Source organism: Megascapheus bottae, chromosome 11 (genome assembly GCF_031878675.1).
Source record: "Megascapheus bottae isolate mThoBot1 chromosome 11, mThoBot2.hap1, whole genome shotgun sequence".
Taxonomy (NCBI): Eukaryota; Metazoa; Chordata; class Mammalia; order Rodentia; family Geomyidae; genus Megascapheus; species Megascapheus bottae.
In genome coordinates, this window is record NC_143519.1 from 21,432,169 (window position 1) to 21,441,123 (window position 8,955).

Below are 8,955 nucleotides of genomic sequence, written 5' to 3' on the forward strand. Positions count from 1 at the left end.
GTTTTGGAGAGATGGTATAATTCAGAGCTAGCAAAGTGTTACTCCTATATTCTCTAAATGTCATTTAATAATTAAATTTTGTTTTATCTTAATTAATTTAATTCAATATTAAATTTCATCTAAAATTTACTTAAAAATTTTGGAGGGAGGGGGGATTACTGAGACTTTAACTCAGGCCTAGGCACTCTGTTTTGACTTTTTGAGTCCTAGGTTGGCTTTGAACCACAATAACCAAATCTTAGCCTCATAGGTGTGAGCCACCAGTGCCCAGCTTCATAATAGATTTTTAATTCAGTTTGCTCCTTGCTAAAGTTTACGAAAACTAGGCAAATGCCAAATAAAGAAGTGTTAACTCTGGACATTCTTTAAAAATTATACTGCTGAGCACTATTTACCATAGTAAAGATATGGAACCAACCCAGATATCCCTCAGTTGATGAGTGGATCAACAAGATGTGGTATTTACACACAATGGAATTCTATGCTGCTGTCAGAAAGAACAATATCGCTCCATTTATTAGGAAATGGAAAAACTTAGAAAAAATCATATTAAGTGAAGTAAGCCAGACTCAAAGGAACATAGGCTCAATGGTTTCCCTCATTTGTCATAATCAGTAGAAACCTTGGGCTCTCCTAGCAGAGATTTGCAATAGAGCAAAACCTTGAGACAAAAGGCCATATAGTATGAAGCTAAATGAAAGGATCTCCAGGATATAGAAACAAAAGCCATATAATGAGTGATTGTTGTCCTTAATGTACTATTTTATCTCTCATTTCTTTTGCTGTCCCTTGGTTATCTCATATTGTTACAGTATCTCACTTTGTTATCTGATGTATTGTATATATTTGTATTTGGTTATTTAAAATTGGATAGGGAAGGAGGGAAACAAGATGAGGGGTGGGGGTCGGGGGGAGGGAAATGGGGACCAAGACATGAGAAAGGGTATCAATGTATGTGAATTAATGCACCTTCTATCTGGTGAATATAATGTAGCCCTTCTATTAATTACAATAAAAATATATAAAAAAAATTAGGCTGCTGAGGTGGAAGCAGTGGTTCACACCTGTAGCCTCCTAGCTACTCGGGAGGCTGTGATCTGTGGATCAAAGTTCAAAGCCAGCTTAGGCACAAAAGGACCTGAGATTCTTATCTTCAGTTAACCTCTAGAAAACAGGTAGTGGGGCTTGGCTCAAGGGTAGGGCAGTAGCCCTGAGCTGAAGAGCTCAGGGACAGTGCCCAGGCCGAGTTCAAGCCCCATGGCCTATGAAAAAAAAATTATGCTGCTGAATCTTTACTGACACCCCCAGTTCATGTGTGGCTGTCCTCAAAGTAAAGTGTTGGTTCTCCATTGAAATTCTACTTTTCTTTTGCCAATATACTAAAGATAAAAGTAAAACAAGAATTTGTTGATGGCATTTATGCAATGAAATTTTGACTCTAATTGTTGATAGGTGCAGAGAGTTGAAATAAGTAGAGGAATTGCTTCATCTTAATTATTAATTCTGTTTTTAGAAAAATATTTAATTTTATTGCTTTCAAGTTGCTGTAACGCTATGTTTTACACTTAGATTACATTTAATTAAATGCATACTTTAATGAGTAGATGTTAAAATTTCAAAATGCCTTTTTCTTCCAAAATCTGTTTGTATTAGTTACAGGGTTTTTAAAGCTACTCTCTGATGTCATTTATACTATTAATTTTCTTATCACGTACTTCATTGTTAATATAAAAACAGAGTTAACCCCACGTATAATAAAATTGCCAGTCTTGGAGAAAATTGTTGAGAGACATTTTGGAGAGATCTGAGAATTATTGTCTGAGACTAACAACAAATACCCCATAAAATGTGTCCAAAAGTTTAGATTTAGAGTCTCAGAAAGCTCAGACTTGCTAAGAGATTTAGAAGTCCACTAAAGGTATTATTCCTTAACATCTGAGAAAGGAGAAGCATATAGAGATGAGTCTAAATAAATAAAGGATAGGGCAACCAACTCTAGGTCAAATGTTTGCTAAAGAATTGTCATCTACCTCCATTTCTCTATGAATATTTCTCAAGCCTTTCTGTTTCTTGGTCAGTTTTCAGGCAAAGAGTGACTAACTGCCACCAATTTATACTTCCATTTTAATTCATCATTCTAGTTAAAACAGAATACTTGTCTCCTGACAGTTACAGGAAAATTTCATGGAATGAACACATTGGTCTAATCACTATGAAGATTGCTCATCCCTAGGCCAACTTCTATGCCCAGGAAGATAAAATGCTAACTCCTGTGCTATGGTTTGCGAACCAGTCAGGTGGGGTCAGAGCAGGGGTTAACTCTCAAAGAAAAATGTATGGCTACCAATTTACTGTCCATAGTCACATGATTAACTAGCAGTGAAATCAATAGTGCAGCTACAGTTCCTGACTCTCAGTTTAGCATAAAATTAATTTTTTTTTGTTTTGCTTTGCCCTCATTTTAGGATCTATTGAGTTTCTGTTTCTCTTCTGACACAGTTTGAAGACTGGAAAAGGGATATATTTAAATAATATCATGATGTACCTGACAGTTATTTTTTTCTTTTTTTTTTTTGCCAGTCCTGGGGCTTGGACTCAGGGCCTGAGCACTGTCCTTGAGCTTTCTCAAGGCTAGAGCTCTACCACTTCAGCCATAACACCACTTCCGACTTTCTCTGTATATGTGGTACCAAGGAATCGAACCCAGGGCTTTGTGCATGCTAGGCGAACACTCTACCACTAGGCTACACTCCTGGCCCCTATTTCTTATTTTTTATTTGGAAAGCTTCAATGTATGTCTTCTCTGGACGTTGCATAAATGTATACCACTCTGTATGTGAAATTTCTTATGGGAGAGATGCTCATGAGGTACTTAATGTCTGCTGTAGTTTTTTTTTTTTTTTTCAATCTTCAACATATGGTTCAACATGTGGCCAAAGGCATGCTTAGGGTGTCTGGTTCCCCAACACTGGACATCTGTCTAAAGTGCCCCAAGTGACTCACCCTTTAGAACCTTTTAACTCTTCTTCCAAGAGCTTCATAGAAAAGGGTCTACATTTGCCCTAAATGGTCTCTGTTTGAAAGGGGCCACCTACGTGAGCTTGCTGCTTTTCCTCGAGGCTGGCAAAGCATCTATTCACTAAGAGTAAAAGGGAATAAGTGCACTCCATCAGCCTCTTTCCCTTTTCTATCCAATGTAAGTGGTGTTATAATATTGATATGATCAAGACTAATGAGCCATTAATTCTAATTCAAAAAAAATGAGGTAACTGAACATGATCTTTTACAGCGCATTGATCTGATCTGCCAGATGAGGGCAAGGTTACATTTCCTCTTGGAAATATGCCTGCTCTTCACAAGCAGTTTTAAAATGTTCCCATATGGACGTGCTCTTGTACGTGCCAAAAATAAATCTAATAGAAGGAGACAAATACAATGTCTACGGAGAAAATATGCCCTCCTTTCAACATTTCTTTATCCCTCTCCTCTTTCCTCCCAGGCCTAGACCCAGTGACAATTCACTTTGTGGGTCACCAAACTGTGCTTAGGGGAAGTACTAATTTCTTAATGAATGCAACTATATGCAAAGGTCTGGAAATGTGTACATCTGTTATCTCTTCCCCCCTACTTATGACAGGGAACATCCAGAGAATTGAGTTTTAATTAGTAGCCATAAGTACCATTTGGGGGCTTCACATGCATGTCATTTAGGCTACAGCTTAAAATAAAGACATTTTGTGCTGCCATAGCTAAGAGAAAACTTTTTCTTCTCCAATCATATTTTCTGAGTGCACTTTAAAAACAATTCTCATAAAATACTTAGACGGAACACATTAACATCATACAGTGTTATTCAAACAAATTCTACAGTCAAGGAAGGAAGGGAGGGAAGGAGGTAGAGAAGGAGAGAAGGAAGGAAGGAAGGAAGGAAGGAAGGAAGGAAGGAAGGAAGGAAGGAAAGAAAGAAAGAAAGAAAGAAAGAAAGGAAGGAAGGAAGAAAACAGGGAGGGAAGGGAGGAAGGAAGGAAGGAAGGAAGGAAGGAAGGAAGGAAGGAAGGAAGGAAAGAAGGAAGGGGGGAGGGAGGGAGGGAGGGAGGGAGGGAGGGAGGGAGGGACGGAGGGAGGGAAGGAACCATATAGAGAGCATTTTGGAGATCCTGTTCTAATGACTAAGACAAGTATATTGCAGAATTCTAATCCCATGAACACTGTGTTAAATGACAGTCACATCTGCTCTCTAGGGCGTTTTGATAAAACTATCTTAGCACATATTTGAATAGCAACTTGAATATGTACATTGCTATGAGCTGAACTATATTTGCCAAAATTCGTAGGCTGAAATCCTAATCCCCAGTAGGTCAGCATGAGACTCTGTTTGGATATAGGGTTATTAAAGAGATAATTAAGTTAAAATTAGATGAGGGGCTAGACCTTGATCCAATATAACTAAACTCTTTGTGAGAAGAGGGGATTAAGACACAGACATGCTGGGGGGAGGTGCCATCAACAAAGCAAGGAGAGAATGCTCCAAAGCAATGGACCCTGATGACATCTTCATCTTGCACTTTAGCCTCCAGAAACAGGATAAAATATTATTCTATCATTTAAATTATCCAATATGTATCAGATTGTTACTGCTCTAGTAAGCAAATAAAGACACCAATAAAATAAGCTAGTTATAGAACCCTAAATCTCTTAGGAAAATAATCTTTAAAGCATAGCATTTTAAAAGTCATGTGTATGTGTGTATGTGCATGTGTGTACCTTTCTTTCCTTTCTTTTCTTTCTTTCTTACTTTCTTTCTTGACTGCAGAATTGATTTTGAATAACAATATCTGTTGTTAATGTGTTCCCTCTCCCTCCCTCCCTCTCTATATATACATATATGTACATATATGTGTGCGCTTATATACATATACACATGTATGTATGTACATATATTCTCCATTATTTTTCTTTTTTGGTCAGTCATGAGGCTTGAACTCTGGGCCTGGGTATTGTCCCTGAGCTCTTCAGCTCAAAGCTACTGCCCTACCCCTTGAGCCACAGTACCATTTCCGATTTTCTAGTGGTTAACTGGAGATAAGAGTCTCATGGACTTTAGTGCCCAGGCTGGCTTTTTGAACCTTGATTCTCAGATCTCGCCTCCTGAGTAGCTTGGATTACACACATGAGTCACAGTGCCTGGCACATTCTCCATTCTTGAGTGCAGTGATAGATATATTGTCTTTTTCCCTAAGATAAGAAGAGTCTAGTCAGTTCATATTTTGGCTGACACCTGGACTCTGTCAAAAGAGCTATTCCTCCAACCCAGGAAGCATCTAGTGTTTAATTATCAATTCTACTTTTTAGAGGAAAAAAATATCCCAGAGAAATGTATCCCATTTGCCCATGAATGTTTGAAATGGGATTTTTAGAGAACTGACATGTATCAGTAATTTGGAGTTTCATTTGAATGATCAGCAGCCTTCAGGAAACATTAACTTAGAACAAAATCTTCTTCCAGTCCAGAATCATTTTCAGTAAGGGAGTAGAGAAAAAGAATAGTTTTAGTATTGAACGTAATGTGCATCTCAGGCACTCTGGTAAGAGGTTTTAGAAACAGAGAGAAATCTCTTTCATTTCTATAACCAAAGAGCCACATCCCATTCCTTACAGGTCTTCAGATAAACACACTAACCCCCAAATATGGGGACAAATGGTAAGCCCATTTGTCACATAGTTCCCATTTTAACTTCAGTTGATAATTAAGGTGACCAGCTATGTTAGCTAACTGGCTTTATCCAGAGAAAAAATAAACTTGTTTATCATGGAAGAATGGCACTCACTTCAAGGTAGCCTTCCTTCTACTTGGCTGGAGAAATGATTCCAGAAAGGTGGCTCCTAGTTCCTGAATCATAAAGCTGACAAAATGTCAATCTAATCTTCAAAATGATACATGTGCATCTCTACGAGAGAAGAAACTATACAGTCTATTTTCTAAATTAAATTCCCCAAGAGAAAGCAGTAATTACTTTACAACTCTTCCTTTACATGCAGCTTGTAGCTTTCCCAGTCTCAGTGAATGGCAACACAACTTCAACATGGTTGAGTAATAAACCCTGGAATCTTTATTGACATTCATCTTTCCCTCATGTCAAGACAGTATTATGACATATCCAAACCCCAAGCATGTGTCAATGCAGCCATCATGTTACAGTAAATCAGTGAAATCTTTTTCCTCTCCCTCTTCCTCTTTCTCTCTTGTTTGTTTTCTTCCCCCTCTTCTCTGACAATAATGTGGTAGTCTTCAAAATGGGAAATATATCCTGTTATTCTTCATATTATATTGTCTATTCTCAGCTAAGGAGACACTGATCCCACCAATACTCTATACATATTCTTTATTTCACTCAGAGAGAGAAGGAACCAAAATCATCATGACTGATTCTGGTCACCTATTTGTAAGTGTTGTAGCATGTCACTCAAACCTTTACCTAATTAAGTCTGCCCTTTTCTTCTTAGTATCAAATTTGACTCTATCCCTTCTCAAAAATACTCATAGGAATTGGTCAGGAGCTTAGTCTAGTGGTAGAGTGTTTGCCTAGCATGCATGAAGACCCAGGTCCGATTCTTCAGTACAACATATAGAAAAAAAGGTGGAAGTGGTGCTGTAGCTCAAGTGGTAGACCTCTAGCCTTGAGAAAGCTCAATGACAGTGCTCAGGCTCTGAGTTCAAGGCCCAAGACTGGCAAAATTACTCACAAGAATCAATTGGTTTTTTTTTTCTTTTTAGTTGTCTCCTGAGTCTCATGCACCAAGAGGATGCAATCAGGCACGCAGGATAACCTGGCTGCACAGCTTGCCAGATTTCTGGAAGCCCCAGCAGCAGCAGATACTGTCTGCTCCCACCAGAGAATCCAAAGCCAGACACTTAGCTCTTGTGTGGCTCAAGTTTCCCAGTTGAAAAGTCAAATTAAACTACCTTCTCTTGATGTATGTCAAAACCAATGGAACAACTCAATTTTCTAAAAGAGTGAAAGAAAATTATCATTGCACTCACTTCCAACATATTCTTGTTAATAAGAAGTGAGAGATCATTTAGACTCTGTAAGTCCATAGAACACATAGGTAACAATTGCACTGATTGTTTTCAATTAGATTTGGGAAACATCCTGATGTTAACTCACAACAGATATCTTTTAGAGTAGCTGACCTATTTTTGCAACTAAATCTTTAACACAGTATATGAAAGGCAATAGAAGCGTCCTTTTCCTTGAGACAGACTCATATATAAACCTTAAATAGAAATAATAGTAACATAAAACATATTCTTGATCCACAAAAATTAGTATTTTGATGTTATAATCAATTATTTGTGGAATTAGAAAACTAGAATGAAAGAGACTATACTGGTTAGAAAAGACATGGGATAATTTTACCAGGTAGTCATACCGCTTGGTTACTTAGTTGTAATATATACTATAAATGTACAGTGTGTGATGCACACTGAAAGGAACATGAGCTTTGAGATCAAATCATACAGCAGAATATACAGACCAACCACTTACTAGTTGTGTGCTCTGGGCAAAATTATTTAGTACTTTCTATTTAATTTTTCTTATTAGTCACATGGAGATAATGATATCATGCTTGCTATGGATGGAATGTTTGCATTTCCTCAAATTCATCTGTGGAAGCCAGTCACCAGTGGCTCATTCCTGTAATCCTAGCTACTTAAGGAGGCTGAGTTCTAAGGGTTGCAGTTCAAAGTCCGCTTGGGCAGGAAAGTTTGTGAGACTCTTGTCTCCAATTAACCATCAAAAACCTAGAAGCAAAGCTATGTCTCAAGTAGTACAGAACTAGCCTTGAGTAAAAATCTCAGGGACAGCATCCAGGCCCTGAGTTCAAGCCCCAGGACTGGCAGACACACCCAGAAATTGTATGTTGATTCTCTTGCTTGCTTCAACCCAAGGATCTGAATCTCTAGTTCATTCCTGCTGGAAAACCATAGATCTTTCTGTAAATCCATTCTCCCATATCTGAGACCAGCCTACCCAGGAGCCCGTCATTGCTTTCTTGATGACATTTCTCTTAGATGCTCCCCTTATACAGCAAGATATGCCATTATTCAAGGAAATCCAGAGGAGCCAGGAAAGAATGGGTCCAGTGATAGAGCTCTTCGCGGCAACAGGATACCAGCCCCTCAATGGAGAAGAGAGGCCCTTGGAACTCCAGCCCTTCAGGATGACCTAATGGGAGATCACCCCCTAAAACAATGCCACGTGTCAGCAGGAAGTAGTTAAAAAGACAACCCCTTTCCCTTGTCTTCCCTCTTGGTCTCCCCTCTTGGCCAACTTTTTATGTATCCAAAAGACCCTATATGAAGGATCCACCTCCTCCCTCTAGGCCCAATCTTTTAATGTTATCTAAAGAAGGAATAAAAAAAAAAAGAAGGAATATGAAGGATGGATCCCTGTCTTAGTCCCCAAGGCCAAGCAAAACACCAGAAGCATGCTTGCGTACTTGTCCGCAGGCAACCTTGGTCCCCAAGGGACAATGGCCCCCACACCCAAGGTGGAGCATTCCACTGTGGGCCCCCAGGAGACCATAACTCAGTTTTCATTTGTGCTTCCTTGTTAAGCCCTACATAAGCCTACCCTCGAATCCAGTCCCTAGCACAACCTCCAATCCCGAGGGAAGGTTTGTGCCCGTCGCTGTTCCTCAATAAATAGTCCTGGCCTGCTAAAAAAAATTATGTGTTGAAATCCTAAACCCCATTGTGATGGTCCACATGTGACTGGTTTATGTACGGCCTCTTGAGGAGATCAGTGCTCTACCAATTACAAATAAAGAGGATCTCCTCTTCTGTGTCCACCACAGAAAGTAGACTGCCCTGTGAAAGCCAGGAAGACAGCCCTCACCAAGAACTCAATCTGCTGGCACTTTCATCTTGGTATTCTCAGTCTCCAGAAC